Here is a 16,984-nt window from a genome sequence, read left to right as displayed (position 1 = left end):
GTATACCTTTGTGCACTGTTGTGCATGGTGCACAGATAGGGCCACAGGATCCACCACTAGGCAAATCCTCTAGTCTTTGCCCACTCTACAGAAGAGGTAAGAGAGGGAAAGGGAACTAGATCTGTGAACACTACTTGGGAGGAGTGTCAGCCAGTGAGGGAGGATTCTAGCTATCACAGGGTGCACCACTCACCACTGGTCTGGCACCTCCTTCTGGTCACTCTGGGGATTAGCTCTTGAGTTCAGTGCCCTCTTCTGCTGTTTGCACGCTGTCGCTCCGTCTTTCTCTCTGGTCTGCAGCCCCTCTCTCACTCCAGGAATCGCAGCGTCCTCTTTGTGACTTAGCCCTCCAGCCAGGTCACTCAGTGTTCCCCCCCTTCCTGGGTATCAAAGTCCCTTTTCCCTTGCAGTCCTAGGCAGTCTTCCCACTCACTGCCTCTGGTGCTACTCCCTCAGTGTCTGGTAGGGGAACCTGGGCTGGCCCTCTACTCCAGGTTCCAGTCCAGGGACCCTCAGCTCAGCAGTTCTGGGCTTTCCTCTCCCAGCCACTACTGGTCCCTTGACTGCTTCCTACCACACTTGGTTCCCCTTCTCTCTCTGGGTGTACCAGCTCCAAAACCTCCCTCTCTCCCTCTTTCTAGGAACTGACTGACTGGCTGGCTGGCTTGCTTACAGCCTTTCCCAGCAGACCCTGTCTGTTGCTTACTACCTCATTTTATATAGGCCCTGCTTGTTCCTGCACAGCTGAGCCTGCTTTCACATAGTTCCCTGCTCCCTGGCTCCTCCTCCAGGTGCAGCCTGTGGAGTTAATTGGCCTGCCTAGCCATCTTAACCCCTTCCAATCCTGTGTGAAGTGGCCACCTCATCACACTAGTACTCAACTGTTATTTAGACTGAGTGTTAGAAATAAGACTCTGGCCAAAGTAGCCTGTCACTAATCACATCTCTACATTATTATGATTATTTGTGTGTGCATTGTCTATTCTGTGATGAACAGATTTCATGATATGTGAAAAATAATGAGAGAACTCGTGTGTTGGAAAAAAAAACAAAACCCTAGCCCGACTGATAGGTATAATTGCTTAGGAATCTTAGAGAAAACACCGATTCTATTGAGATGATCATTTATGACAAGATCACCCTTTCTTTCCATCACCCTGCTGTCAATCTATTTAAATGTTTCCCTATTTAAAATTTGTATTGATTAGGTTTGATGCACTAAATATGAGTAAGGCTGCGAGTCTGTCACGGAGGATTCCATGATTTTCCGAGACCTCCATGACTTCTGCAGTGGCAGTGTCCAGCCGTTCAGGCAGTCCCCAGGACCAGTCACACTGGCAGCTGCTCAGGCAGCCCGGTCGCCTGACCCTGGGGACCGCCCGAGCAGCTGCTGGTGTGGCTGGCTCCAGGGACTGACCACGCAGAGGTCCACGGCCCAGGAACTGCCCCGCAGTAGTGGTCCCAGAGATGGCTGGAGCAGCGAGCAGCCGGGGGCAGTCAGCCCCCATTGCCGGAACACCGGCCCCCCCAGAGTAGCAGCCCCCTGGGGCCCTCCAGAGCAGCAACATCCCAGGAGCAGTGAAGATTTAGTCAGGGGTACAGTCATGGACAGGTCATGGGCCATGCAATTTTGTTTATTGCCCATGACCTGTCCATGACTTTTACTAAAAATACCCATGACTAAATCATAGCCTCAAATATGAGTCTTTCCCATCTCTTCCCCCTCAGTGGTGGTTTAAATTTTGCTGAGGCGAAGGAGGATCCTTCAAATTTTTCCCTAGCTGAATGAAACCTTTAAATCCTTTTGATGTTCACTCCTCGCTAATACACAGAAGTATCTCAAAACAAATCATTAGTAATGCACTTGGAGAGTCCCTGAAATGTGTTTAGTTACTGCAGGCAAAGGCTTTTTGTTCAGACTTAGGTTAAAAAATTGTTAGTAGTGCTAAATGAATAGCTGCTGTAATAGTAGTTGGAGCGTAGGAGTTATGTTATAAAACACCAGCATTATATAATGTCTTCAATAAAGAGAAGTCAATGCAAGTGCATCTTACTTAAATCTCTTGCATACAGTATAAATATCTCTGATGCCAACTTTCTGAATTAAGGGTATAAATATAAGTGTATTAATTAAAAAACACCATATATACTAAATTAGTTGAGCTACAGTAATTGTTCAGGTGGTTCTGTTTGTGCCAATTCATTTAGGCACCTGACAGAATTTTCACTATTAATCTCCAGAAGTTTATTGCTCACTCAGCCATTGTTACAATCTCCAAACTGAAACTTGAAAGACAGGGTTAAAAATATAGACCAAGGGGTGCCTTTCCCCCCAATTATAAGAGCCTTTCTCCTTCAAGTCTCCTTGCTCCACCACAAAATAGCCCTCCTATTCTTCCTTTGTGCCTAGATTCAGATCTACCTGCCTTTGGTATCAACCCCAGATTCAAAATGCACAGCAGCTTTCCCTTGCATCTTAGCACAACTAAAGATACAGATATACATTAACCCAAATTATTTTTTAAAAGAAAGAAAAGATTCCTTTCATTTCTATGCTATTTAAAAAGATTACCTCTCTCTGAAACTTGACATTGCAGCTATTTACATTTGCCCCTAGCCTCTGTAAGGTGCTCTGGATGAAAACCACTATCTAGGCACAATGTCTAAGCGCAAAGCCTTTGTAATTATCTACAGATGTTACATGTATACTATTTTGTAAATTATACTATCTAAGCACTGTGCAACATAGAATCATAGAATATCAGGGTTGTAAGGGACCTCAGGAGGTCATTTAGTCCAACCCCCTGCTCAAAGCAGGACCAATCCCCATTTTTTGCCCCAGATCCCTAAATGGCCCCCTCAAGGATTGAACTCACAACCCTAGGTTTAGCAGGCTAATGCTCAAACCACTGAGCTATCCCTCCCCCCATATTTGTCTGCATTTCATTATAGCCAATTAAATTGCACTCCATAGTAGTATAACTGCACTAAAGACACTGTGCGTGAGAAAAAAGATACAACAGCTTAACTAACTGGACTTGGTGACTTTACTTGGTAAAGTACCATGGCTTGTGTTATGCAGGACATCAGATTAGATTGTCATAATAGTCCCTTCTCGCTTTAACATTTACCAAAGTACAAAAATAGCTCCCTATGTATGCACAGACAGAAAGAAAAAAAAATCACTTAACCAAGATTTGCATGACACTTACTTAAAATGCAGCCCCTTAGAATACCTGCTCAGTGATACTAAGATTACCAAGCAGCTAGTCATTCACCGCACTGCACCGACGCTGTCAAAAACAGATGCAGTGTGTCCTGGACTTGTTGCCCTATCTACTTACAAAGAAGGTGGCCATTTACCAAATATGGCAGCCATTCTCCCATATGTACAAGTCTGCTGTGTGTAGCTCTATCCTTTGTGAATGAAGGAGCATCTAAAAGTTGTGAACAAGCTACAAAAATATTTTTTGGCTCTGAGCCTTGATTTCTATTTTTTATGGATATCAGAGATGATCAATGAATCACAAAGAGAGGGCCACAGGAGTTACAAAAATCTGTTGTGGTGATTGCTCTCTTATTGATAGGCTCCTACAGAAGAGAGAAGCAGTAAGTATAGATCAAAGGAAGCTAATTAAGGATGAAATAATACTACGACTGGACAAGAAAGTTCAAAAACCAGCGTGGGTTCTACATGGGAAAATCACACCTCTGTAACCTCATAAAATTCTTAGAACAGATAATAAAACAACATCTCAAGGCAGACATAAATCATTACATTTTCAAAAAGTTACCTTCAGAAAAAGCTGTACAGGGAATTGATCTCACGACTATTAAGACACAGTATTTTGTAAAAGATGAAAAAGTGATAAAGCACACCCCCTTTTCCTGGGAATATCATCTGCACTGGAGTGGCAGAATAGTGAGAGATCAGTATAAATATGCTACACTGTCCCCTGAGTATTCTCACTATACCAAGGAATCCCCAGGTTTTAGTGTCTTATCAATAATGAATATTTATATAATGGTAGTATCCAAAGGCCCCAACTGGGGTCGGGGAACATATAAACACAGAAAAGAGACAATCCCTACCCTGAGGACCTACAGTCTAAAGACAAAGGATATGGATACAACAGACAAGCAAATTAATATAGTGAAAAATTGGCACAGCTACGTTAGGGTAAATGGCTGTTGTTAGCGGTTGCTTTTAAGATATCTGAGGTGAAAGATAAGGAGGAAGGGAACAGGAAAAGGAAAAGATCCTCTCTTTATTACCGTAGTCTGGTTTGACCAAATTTCCAAGAATCAGTAAACATTTAACAAGTAAACTAGGATTTAGGGACCCCCACCCATCACCAAGCTGGCTAGATTAAGCTTTTATGCCTTATACCCCAGAGCAAAATTTAGAAGTAACCAAAATATACCAGAAAGTTTCCTCTAAGTCCTGGTACAATACTAGACATTAGGTACTAGTGCTATTGCCACTACTAAAAGATTAGCAGCAGTAGAGCCCCTATCAGTCTTTATGCAAAGAGGCCAAAATCTCAGGAGTATACAAAACTGCAGGCATTGAGACAAAGATGCACAATTCACCAGTGTCCCTTGTCTTTTACAAGGCAGACGTTTTCCCCATGAGCTGCCTGAGGCTTTACAAACGTTAGAACCTTTTTAGGAAATTAACTCCAAAGGGTATATCTGCCCTCTCAGCTCCCTCCCAAAGGATGACATATCTGAAAAGATAGTTCCCTTTGTACCAAGGGTACAGAACTGATCATAGGCGCTGACTTGCTCAGATCCCAGGGGGTGCTCGACCTCCACTCCGCCCCAGGCCCCGTCCCCACTCCACCCCTTCCTCCAAGTCCCCACCCTCACCCTGGCTCTTCCCACCCCTCTGCCACTTCTTCCTCCTCTGCTCCTCCCTGTAGCACCTCCAGCATGCTGCTGAACAGCTGATTGTGGCAGGTGGGAGTCACTGGGGTGGGGGTGAGGCGCTGATCCAAGGGGGCTGCCAGTAGGTGCTGGGTACCACTATTTTTTTCCTGTGGATGCTCCAGGGCTGGAGCACCGATGGAGTCGGTGCCTATGAAACTGATCCGAGGATTGTTATAGCAGTAATAAATAAATATACTGTTAGCCGTATTCTGTGTACCGGATAATAGCAACTGCTCTACAGTACCATTGGGTCATACTCACAAAATCATAGAAATGTAAGACCAGAAGGTTTATTTTATAGTATATGTGAAAAAAGTTATGGAGAATGTCTTCATAAATACAGGGAGGAAGGAGAGTCTTGCGATTAAAGCACAGGATAAGAGGTGGCAGAAGTGGGTTCTACACCTAGCACTCTTCAGTGGAACCATCTTATTTTCATTGTTTCAGTTAGGAAAAATGCAGTTGAGATTGAAAAGGTCCAGAAAGGGACAATAGTTTAGGGATACTGAGTTATATATGACAAGAAAGCACAAGAATTAAGACTATTTAGCCGAGCTAAGAGCTGTGTTAGAGGAGATATGTTTGAAGTATTCAAAATCATTAAAAATGTATAATAGAATAAAAATATAGTCTTTCTGCCTTTTGCCCTATCCCATAATACAAGACTCAAATTTAAAAACTGATCAATTCAGCACAGTCACGAGGAACTGTTACTCTACACAATATATAGCCAACTTGCAGAATTTTCTGTCAGTCATCAGAGAACTGACTGGATTTTTTTAAAAAGGCTGTTTAATTTTATGAACTTTTAAAACATTGGTAGCTAAAATTAAAGGTAATCAGATTTCATGCATCAAGAAGCAAACTGATCACCTGCAGGTGTTAGGTAGGAATATTTTCTTCTGTGAGGCGGTCTACCCAGTTGCCTGGGGGGAGGGGGGGGGGTTATTGTTATCTTCCTCTGTGACAACAATACTGGCTAGCACTGGAGGCTAGATATTGTACTTAATGCCACTGTATGGTACAGTAGGTTGGCTGTAAAAAGAAAGGTAAAACAAGAGTAAGGTAACAGGCACTGTATAGTATGTTTGCTTATTTATTTATGAAGGATATGATGGCTCAGGGGGGAAATAACTTCACAATACATTGGACTATGTGAAACAAGGAGTTGGAGAGCTGCCCATATATGGTGCCCTTGTACATAACTCATAATAAGGCACCAGAAGTTCCAACCTAATAGGTTTTTTAGGGTTCCCTTAGTATTGGAGAGAAGATCACAATTTCTGTTAAGGGGAAAAGTTGCTGTTTTCTATTGTTATCTGCCTCCACTCCTGTTTTTCCAGTTTTACCATTTGCAATGTCCTGAGGCCACATGGATGCACATGTGGAGAAACTTTCTGGCTGATTGCATTGCTCACATTATATAACTTTTAAAACTGTATCAATGTATTTTATTGAGGGTATGGAAGAGTCTGTTGGGTAATGTGTCATTAGAGGTTATGAACCTAAAGAGGAAACCCTGCTTTTCCACATTTTTTTCATAATCCCTGAATCTTTCCTTCTGTTCATTTTCTGCCTCATGTTACCGATCAGACTTCACAATTTTGGGGAAAGCCTGATGAAATCTGGTTTGGTTAGATTAATTGGCCAGTGTGTTCTGAGGATTTCAGCTAACTTCCAGGTTCAACATGTCAAAACAAACAAAAACAACCATCAAAGAACAGTTCACTACCCTAACACTGGGTCCTGCGAGAGGACACGCCATGCCCACCCTCTACCCCAGGCCCTCCAGACATTTTCGTTGGACCCCTGCCCCGTGGACCTGCTAGGCCATCCCACCCCTTTACCGCAAGCCAGCTGCAGTTCGGTTCTGGACCGCGCCAAGAAAACATCTGTGCATGCTCGTGCTCCACATTCTTCACGTCCTCACCCTCGCGTCCTGCCCCAACATGAAGTGGCGGGACTTCTTGCCACCTCTGGAGGGTGAGGAGCCCCAGTGGACCAGTCTATATTCTACCCTGGTCCCAAGGCCCACCGCGGATGTCAGCTGGCGGATCCTTCACGGAGCTGTGAGCACGGGCGTTTACTTGGTGCGGTTCATTCCCCTCCCAGACACTTGCCCCTTTTGCGGCATGAGAGAGACCCTGGCGCACGTGTACCTGGAGTGTGCCAGGTTGCAGCCCCTATTCCGGCTCCTCTTGGCTATACTATTATGTTTTTGGTTGCACTTTTCCCCTCACCTGTTCATCTACGCACTCCCCATCCGTTGGCCCACAAAGTTGCGGGACCTCCTTGTCAACCTCCTCCTGGCCCTGGCCAAAATGGTCATCTACAAAACCAGGGAGAGGACATTGGCTGACGGGGTTTCCTGCGACTGTGGGGCCTATTTCTGCTCCTCAGTCCATTCACGCATCCGGGCAGAGTTCCTCTCGCTGGCTTCCTTAACACCTTCGAGGAGCAGTCTGGGGTTCTCTGCTCAGTGTCCCCATCTGGTTCCCTTCGTTTAGCCCTATGACCTCACTCCCATTCCTGTTATCTCATTAGTTGTCCCCTGCAATTATTTGGAATCCCGGACCTGTGGATCCTTCCCTTAGGCTGGGAGAGGTCCTTTAGTAGTGGGCGGGCAAAGCCACTGGATACCAACAGGACATATTCTGTCAAAATCACTTGGAATCCCAAGTGCCCCAGATAACAGAGAAGAAGTTCAACCATCCATTTTCAGTTCAGCATTTTATCTCTCGCTTTCAATCAGTATTAAACACTTCAGAACAGAAGCTAATGTGGTTTATAAATTATAGGGTATGTTTTAGACAAAAATTGCTGCAAGCCAAAAAAGGAACATATCTTAAGTAGATGAGTGTAGCTGGAAAAAAAGATTCGTCAACATTTTATTTTAATTTCAATCAAGTAGCACTACCTGCTGAAGATTAATAAGAAAACCTGTAGTTAAAAAAAACCTATAAATGAGATGATTCATGATGAAATACGTTTGGGAGTATTTACCAGATATGTGCCTGGCCTTGCACACAGAGATTTCTAATCTTTAATATTAAATCAACATTACTGATAAAACACACAGGGACAGATCCTCAGCTGTGAATGAGGAATATTACTCACTGCAGGTGGGGGTGGGGTAGAGGACAATGGTGGATTTAAGCCATATTTGCATTCCCCAGTCATAGGGCTGCATTTTGTGGAACTATTTCCTGAAAGCTACCCTAACTCACACCAACCAGCAATAGCCCCAGAGACTGCTTGAATCCAGGGATGCCCTGGCAATATCCTTTGCCCTCAGTCACATGCCCCTGCACCAGCCAGAAGTGTGTGTTTGGGCTAGGAACCATTATAACAGTTATTCGGTACTCCAGAATCTTCCTACATAGGGTTAGGAAGATTAAAAAACAACTTTTCAATAGATTTTGTCTTTTATTATTTGACACACACTGCGCCTTTTCCTAGTTGAGGATATTCAGCCCCTTATAGATGGGGCTACATTTTGTTAGGCTAGACTATGTGTTTTAACACCCAACCCTGTGTAAATGGTGATGTGGAACAGTACCAGCCCAGAGGGAGCACTGAGAGGAACTGGGCCTGAAGGAGGTGGGAGAGAGGAGGGTGTGGCATGCAGGCTGTTCTACTCTTGTTCAGGAAGGGTAATGGGCAGTGTGTGGTGTATGTATGCACATACTCCTTAAGCATCCTTCCTGTGAATGCATGTAAAGGCCAAACACAATTTACCCATCATAATGATTTTGTGTTAAGTAGGTGGCTTATAAAAACATAAGCATTCTACTACTGCACTGCTAATGGAAATCTTCTGCAAGCTCAGATGATAGAGACCTGGGGTGAAATCCTGGCTTCACTGAAGTCAATGGAAGGTTTGCCATTGACTTCAATGTGGAAGGATTTCACCCTGATGTCTCTGCTCCATGCTGCCTGTGTGCAGTTCAGATGATAAATAAATTGGCATGTATATGGCCACAGATTTTTCACAAGGTAGTTTTAAAAGACATGGCCTCAGGTGTGCACAGATGTGTGATGACAGAGTGGTGTCCATTTAAAAAGTCAACAGCTATCCGACATAGGTATATAAAATACCAGAGCATTTCTCTATACTTAGAATAGCTGCAGGGTCTTTATGGCTGACAATTATTGGTAAATGTTGAATTTTTAAAGGCAATCACTGTATCTCATAATAGCATTTCCCTTCTGTATGTTGCACTTCTACATAAAGAATTTACACCAGTATATTTTGTAAAAATTTGAATAATGGGAACACTTTTTCACAAAGTTTTTCATGAAGAATTTAGAGGGTTTGGGTCAAAATTCAAAATCTTGTTTTGTTTTTACCAGCTCTATAGCAGCTGGAAAAGTGGAAAAGAAACTTTTTGTGAAAAGTCATCCATTCGTTTTTCAATCAGTTCCAAAGTTCAACCAGTTCTAGTTAAAAGCGGTTTTGATGATTAACAGACAGTGCGACAATTCAGTGCATATATCCATATAATGCTATTTCAACTACTCTGATTACCTAATGCACCTTGTGCAAATTCATTCAACCAAAGCACCTCTTGGTATTAGATTCAAGGCAGGATAGGAATATGTCCCTATCTAGAAGCAAAAGGTGCTTTCTGAATATTCCCTTCACCAGCATATAACATCTTTTATTCTAATAATACCATAAGAAAATGGTCAGCTTTTCAAATTTGTACAAGGAATACAATCACACTCTATTAAGATGGGACATTACCTTCCATTACTTTACTTCTATTTCTTAAATTTATTGGAGTGAACTATCAACAAAGTGAAGCATGTATAAAATACCACTGCACTATCCAAAGGCCACATTCTGGTTTTGTATACGTGTGCATGGTTTCTATTTATACCCAAAAGCCAGAACATGGCCATAAGTGTAGGGCAGTTAACACCAAGTACAAGACCATAAGTATTAATTAAATCATTAATATGCTGTACGGGGTGCATATCCCCCCTGTGGCTATCTCCATTTGAAATTCTGGTCTGAAGAACTAAATTTGCTTTATATATTGACTCTCTCTTGACATTTCATAAGTATATTCCACATGATCAAAGATTCCAGATGTTCCAAATGTAACTAATGCTGATTGCATATGGGCCCCAGGGCTTTCCTCAGATGGCTGCAATGCTTACTCTTTGGTATTATTGTATGTAAATTATTCAGCTGGCTTTAACTGCACATCAGTCTACATAAAGCAATAAAATGGGGAGACTACACAGGCCTACAACTAAAACAGTGTAGATTGTGAATGATGATCTCCTCCATGCTGGACAGTTTATAACTGAGGTGAGAGGGACAGTTTCAAGGTAAACTAGCAGAAGATATTTAAATAGGTCAAATACAACAGGACAGTGCCTCAGTACACCCTTTCTCCTGAGGCCAAGCTACAAATGCACAGCTTCATTGCCTTTTGAAGCTATGTTCTGAGGAGAGGGTCATTGTCTGCTGTTGTTTACCTATTACAAAAGGCGAAGATCAAAGATCCGAGCTGCCCAATCTCTGTTCTGGATCTGAGACGGATAAACTTGTAATCACTGGGATAAACCAGTCATGGATTTTGAAGGACTAAAACCTACCAGAGCCCTAGGTTGGAATTGGGTGTGACCTCTATTAACTGTTTTAGCATCTGTGTAGGTTTCTTTTATTGATTTAATATGTTTTCTATTAAATGCTTTTACTTTAAGAATAAAATGTGCTTGCTTAAAAGTTCAGGTAAAATGATGTATTTTTTTACACAAGCCTAATCTCCAATACTTGAAGATTGCCTATCAACAATATTTTATTAGATGTTAAATGTGGGGGGAAGGGGAACAAAGTCGTCCACAGACCACAACAAATAGCAGCATTCCCACTAATAGCTCAAAAATGATCCTTCTTTGCAGATACTGTATGTTGTAAAGAGAAAAACCTGCTAGATTTAGGATAGACTAAACTACTGACAGATGCAAGTACTTTACTTCACTTGTCTTAAAAATGGACTTTTAAGGCCCAGATAGCTGGTATGTCCTCTGAGTTCATTCAGATATAACCACAAAAGGGAGACACTTTCACATGTGTGGTATGGAGGCAAAATTCTTTCCTGACAGTGCAGGTGATCAATTTATGCCTTAAAGACAGAGATTTGATTGCTCCAATTATGTCAGTTTGTGTAACTAAAATGTTGATTTATATAAATAAGCACAAAATAGTTCACCTTTTAAACATATTAGCACACATACATGATTAGATTTTAAGCCCCCAGAACTGCATGTTGTTCCATGTGGATGGAACACATTAGAAACTCTTTAAAAACAAATAAAAACACCAGTGAAAAAAGTGGAATTAACATGAAATTAATATAAAAGCAGCTAATTGGCTAGCAAGGTCTCTCTCTACTAAACCAAGAAAGAAAATTTGCACACACTCAGCATCACCTGCAACCCAATTAAATGAAACTGTTCTCAGAGAATTTTGGAACACTGCTCTAAAATCACCCAAACAAATCCACTTAAAATTACTTATTAGTTCTCACACACAAACACTTATCAGGGGCAGTAGAACAATTTTCTGACAGTCTCAGGAGACTGCAATTTTAGAGGATGCTGGCTGGTTTTGCAGACCTGCTGGCTTTAAAAGAGATGCATTCCAATTAGGACTGCCCCTTTAAAACACAGCCGGCAAGCATCCATTTTCACTGACAACAAGGTATGGTAAACACAAAGCACAGGAGATGCCAGCCCTGGGCAAACCAGATAGTATAATTCTTCTGTATTTTGGGACTGTGGAACCTAAAAAAAGGCCTTTCATTGCTGATCAATCTGGGATAAACCAGCAAAAAATATTCTCTGTACGCCAGCTCTGGGGTAGCTTGTGTTTCCAAGCTTGGTGTACCTAAAACAGAATCTTCTTCACCAACAAGTTGGCACTTGTTAAATTGTTAAAGGTGGTTTAAAACTACCTTAACTTTCCCTTTCCTCCCCTCAGGCTATGAGTTCTGTGTGGCATCTTTTAGCAAAGTTTTTGCATTTGTATTAGCAGATATGGAATCTCATGAGCTTTATTATTGTGCTCAGTCCAGACACAGAACTCCAGCTAACATCAGTGAAAGTTTCACTTTGAGACAGAAGACAATATATGGCTAAAAACAGTACAGGGCTCAAAGAGGTTGACAGCTCCCTCAAATTATTAATTCATGAGATAACATTTCACTTCAAATAGGCACAGGTATCACATGCTGGAGTTTTGCCCCCTTCCTCCCTCTGTAATCCCCTACTGCAGTGGTTTTCAAACCATGGGTTGCGACCCAGAACTAGGTCGCAGAATGGTAGGCACTGGGTCGCGGCACCTCTGGTCAGCGCCACCGGGCCGTTAAAAGTCCCATCGGCGGTGCTGCAGAGCTAAGGCAGGCTCGTCACTACCTGACACCGCGCTGCGCCCCGGAAGTGGCCAGCAGGTCCGGGTCCTAGGTGGGGAGGGGACGGGGGGTTCCACACACTGCCTGCGCCCCGAGCACTGGCTCCACACTCCCATTGGCCGGTTCCCAGCTAATGGGAGCTTGGGGGGGGGGCGGTGCCTGCGGGCGAGAGCCACGCAGAGCCGCTTGCATGCCTCTGCCTAGGGGGCACCTGCTGCTGGCTGCTTCTGGGGCACAGCGCGGTCCACGGTGCCAGGACAGGCAGGAAGCCTGCCTCTGCACCCCCGCTGTGCCACTGCCCGGGAGCCGCCTGAGGTAAGCCCGCGCCTCAGCCCTAAGCCCCCCCCCAAACCTGAAGCCCCTTCCTGTACCCCAAACCCTTCATCCCCAGCCCAGGGCCCTGATCCCCTCACCCACCCCAACCCCCTGCCACAGCCCTGAGCCCCCTCCCACACCCAGAACCCCTCATTCCTGGCCCCACCCCGCAGCCCTAACCCCCGCACAACAATCCCCCGCCCCACCTCTGAGCCCCTTCCACACTCCAAATCCCTCACCCCTGGCTCCGTTGGGTTGCGGGCATCAATAATTTTCTTCAACTGGGTCACCAGAAAAAAAATTTGAAAACCACTGCCCTACAGTACTACATATTTTGTCTAGAGGAAAATAGAATATGTATTCATAAGGTCTTTCTGCAAATTTTAGAGCATAGCCAGAGCAAACAGACTGATTTTTCTACAGCATCCTCAGTAAAATATTGCTTAGACTCATATCAGAGATTTGTACTTCTGGACAGTCTGACCTTTCACACTGAAATCTTCATCACTCAGAAGCAGAAACACAGAATGATCCTAAAACAAAACATTCACTTCAGTTGGATTTGGTGCTCACTTCCTCAAAAAAAAAAAAAAATGCATTTTCCTAATTCATGAAGAACTCTGTTACATGCTCCTGGCGGGCATGCAGCTCAATAAGAGTTTCTCTCCCCACTGCTCTCCCCCCTTTTTTAAAAAAGTGAACTTGAAACAATTCAGAGCTCCATCAGCAGGTTAAAATGACACTGAGAAAAAGTACAATAGGATTATTCTGAGATACTTCAGAACATGAACCCTTGGGGCTCCATGGTGATTCTACTCGCACTGAACAGTTACTGAGACTGCAGAAAGGCAAGATAATACCAGCAGAGAGAGAGGCTGTGGGGAATGCTTGAAGGAAGTAATGCCACATAAGCTTATTTTGTTCCACTGATTTTGTGGAAGGGGTTAGTATTTCTTCTTGGGACATGAAGCAAGACAAAAATGACAAGGCACTAGCAGCAGCACAGAGAAAGGCCAGCTGGATCAGTACACGCTGCTTCCTAGGGAGGAAAAAGCTTTTCCCCCATGTTTGCTGTAAGAATCCCCTGTATTGTCCACAAATCAACAGGTATTTACAGGAAACCTTAGTCTTAAAACACTTAAAGTTTGAAGTTATTGTCCTTTGACATTATTCCTCCTGGGGTAGTTGGACAAGCAGACACATAACAGAGGCAGTCTTTGGCCACTCACCTCATAGGAGCAAGAATTTGGTCCATAAAAAATAAGCAGTTGGACAGAGGTAAACATTCAAAATGTTTTATGATGTGTGAATCACAGCAATGCTTGGATAGGTTTCACAGATAACAGCCTCTTTCCTCCAGAATCTATTCCTACTTTGCACCCAGCATGCAGATGTAGGGGGATATAGCAGGGAATCCAGCATCCAATTTATGTCTTATTACCTTGGGGTGAGACGGATGGGATGAAGGATGATTCTCTCAATTTACCTCCTAAAAGGAACTAGAAAAGGCAGCAGCATAGTGGACTGAGCATTACAGGGACGTGAAAACATAGTCATGTTCTGGAGAGGGACAAGCAGAAAAGGACCAGTCAACGGCCCACTACCCTATCAGAGCTACCTGAAAGGATCTTTTAGGCAGGCATTCCATGTATCATGATCAGTGGAACCGGAGTCAAAGTTCCCTGAAGGGATTGTTATTGATAGAACTCCAGTGGAACAGGGAATGCAGGCAGTTAGGCTGGAAGCAACTCAACAACATGGACAGCGCAGTCCACAGGGTTTAATAAAGTTTCTCATTTTAAATTGCATTCCACTTCACACTTTGTGAATGAAAAATGCTGGCAGTGTCTGAGAGGTCAGTTCTCTGCAGTGCAGCAGCTGTGTAAGCTTTTCTAACCTTTAAGTTGAAACATTTTTAATTAATGTGAGGTTGTTAAAAATAATGGTGCAATAAAACCCAACTTAGTTTTTTTACGTTTGAGCCTTTAGGTCAGTTACAGAAAACTTATTTAGTAGAGGACCTGTAGGCAACACTTTAAATGATCAAATCAAACTTTTATTTGACAGAAAATGATTAGTTAAGCAAACAGGCATGCAATTACCCCTTAATAGTGCAATTATACTTACACTTAAAGATGAAATAGTGTATTAATAGGTGATACAGCCTTATGCACACTGGCTGCTACATGCAATTTTGGGGACTTGACAGACACTGATTTGGGACAGGATGGTCTGCAGCACTTGGGATCACCACCTAGTGGTTGCTTCGGGAATGCAATCTTACTACATTAGACACATGTTTAGACATTGGGTATGCAGCAGAAGTCTCAAGAGAGAGTGAAAAGCCTAGGAGACATAATACCTCCAGAAGTGCAGGCAGAGAGACAACCAGCAGTGCAAGTGGGGTGGTACAGTCCGTGTTAAGGTTCCTTCCCCACTCTGAACTCTAGGGTACAGATGTGGGGACCTACATGAAAACCCCCTAAGCTTATTTTTACCAGCTTAGGTTAAAACTTCCCCAAGGTACAAACTATTTTACTTTTTGCTCTTGGACTTTATTGCTGCCACCACCAATCGGCTAACAAATATATAACAGGGAAAGAGCCCACTTGGAAACGTCTTTCCCCCCAAAATCCTCCCCGAACCCTTTCCTGGCGAAGACTTGATAAAAATCCTCACCATTTGCATAAGTGAACACAGACGCAAACCTTGGATCTTAAGAACAATAAAAAAGCAATCAGGTTCTTAAAAGAAAAATTTTAATTGAAGAAAAAAAGTAAAAGAATCACCTCTGTAAAATCAGGATGATAAATACCTTACAGGGTAATCAGATTCAAAACATAGAGAATCACTCTAGGCAAAACCTTAAGTTACAAAAAGACACAAAAACAGGAATCTACATTCCATTCAGCACAGCTTATTTTATCAGCCATTTAAACAAAACAGATTCTAATGCATATCTAGCTAGATTACTTACTAAGTTCTAAGACTCCATTTCTTTTCTGTTCCCAGCAAAAGCATCACACAGACAGAGAGCCTTTGTTTCTCCCCCCCTCCAGCTTTGAAAGTATCTTGTCTCCTCATTGGTCATTTTGGTCAGGTGCCAGCGAGGTTATCCTAGCTTCTTAACCCTTTATAGGTGAAAGGGCTTTTCCTCTGGCCAGGAGGGATTTTAAAGGTGTTTACTCTTCCCTTTATATTTACGACAGTCCAATTTGCCATACCAGCAAGATATTTATAGCTGGTATGGTGTACTGGAAAGACACAGGAAGAACAGAACTTGAGGCCACTGGGAGGCCCCACACCAGCAACACCTCCAGCAGGGCTGTACTGCCCCCAGCCCTTCCGCACAGGGTCTCCTCCATCTGACAGCAGCCCTGCTGGAGGAGACGGCTGGGGGTGGTACAGCCGCCCTGGAGGAGCTGCTGGTGCGGGGCCGCCTGGTGGTCCCATGATCTGTTCCTTTCCCTGCTGAAGTTCCCGGGAGAACCCTGTGATTCAGGACTCTCCTGGGAACCGCAGCAAGGAAAGAAGCAGAACCCCCAGCCCTGTCCCCTGCCCTTCCACGGAGCTTTCTCTCCTCTGGCTCCGTCTGTAGAGCAGCAGCCCCGCTGTAGGACAGGGCTGGAAGGGCGGGGCTGGGGCAGTACGGCAACCCCAGAGGAGCTGCCGGCGTTCTGCTCCTTTCCATGCTGCGGTTGTAGCTTCGAATAGCTCAGCCTCATGGAGGAGACCCTGCGTGGAAGGGTTGGGATGGTACAGTGGCACCAGAGGAGCTGTGGGCATGGGGCCACCCAGCGGCCCCATGTTCTGCTCCTTTCGCTGTTGCAGTTCCGAAGTCTCCAGCGCAGCAGGAGGAGGACAGAGCCTCTCCCTCCCCAGGTAAGGGGGGGGGATCGTGGGGAGAGGACGGGGAGAGCATGGGGGCCATAGGTTGGGGGCGGGGTGAGGAGGAGTCACTTGGAGAGTCATGTGAGGAGGTCACGTTCCCTCCACCCGCATACTGGTAAGAAATGGATTCCACTTGCACCACTGATCCCTCTTGGGATATACAGCCATACAAGCCATGGATCTGATCAGGGTACAGCTTCAGAATTTTATAACTGCAATGCAATAAGGAAAAGGGAGAGTCCTATGAACAGCGGATACAATTTCAAAAGCATATGGGGATGTTTGCAAAGGGGACAGATACCATGAAGAAAGTTGAGACTGGAAGTAGACCCCACAGTTGTACCTGTGTGCTTACTACAAAGGAAAATTCCAGTGGTACTACACAATCCAGTATGCTAGGAGATCAAAAGTCTGCAGAG

General features: G+C 43.9%; 1 protein-coding gene across 5 annotated transcripts in view; it reads right to left on the bottom strand.

The window, feature by feature from the left end:
- The window catches only part of TRPM3 (transient receptor potential cation channel subfamily M member 3), a 592,300-nt gene that overhangs the window by 264,780 nt on the left and 310,536 nt on the right, over nt 1-16,984 (bottom strand). The window contains exon 1 of one of the 5 annotated variants that reach the window (XM_043547002.1): nt 194-1,233. The exons of the other annotated variants lie outside the window; for them this stretch is intronic. The gene's annotated coding sequence lies outside the window, so the exon portion shown is untranslated. Of the gene's footprint in view, nt 1-193; nt 1,234-16,984 lie in introns of those variants that run through there. 5 annotated transcript variants of the gene reach the window in all.

This window comes from Chelonia mydas, chromosome 5 (genome assembly GCF_015237465.2).
Source record: "Chelonia mydas isolate rCheMyd1 chromosome 5, rCheMyd1.pri.v2, whole genome shotgun sequence".
Classification (NCBI taxonomy): Eukaryota; Metazoa; Chordata; order Testudines; family Cheloniidae; genus Chelonia; species Chelonia mydas.
This window is presented reverse-complemented; position numbering and strand designations above follow the sequence as displayed.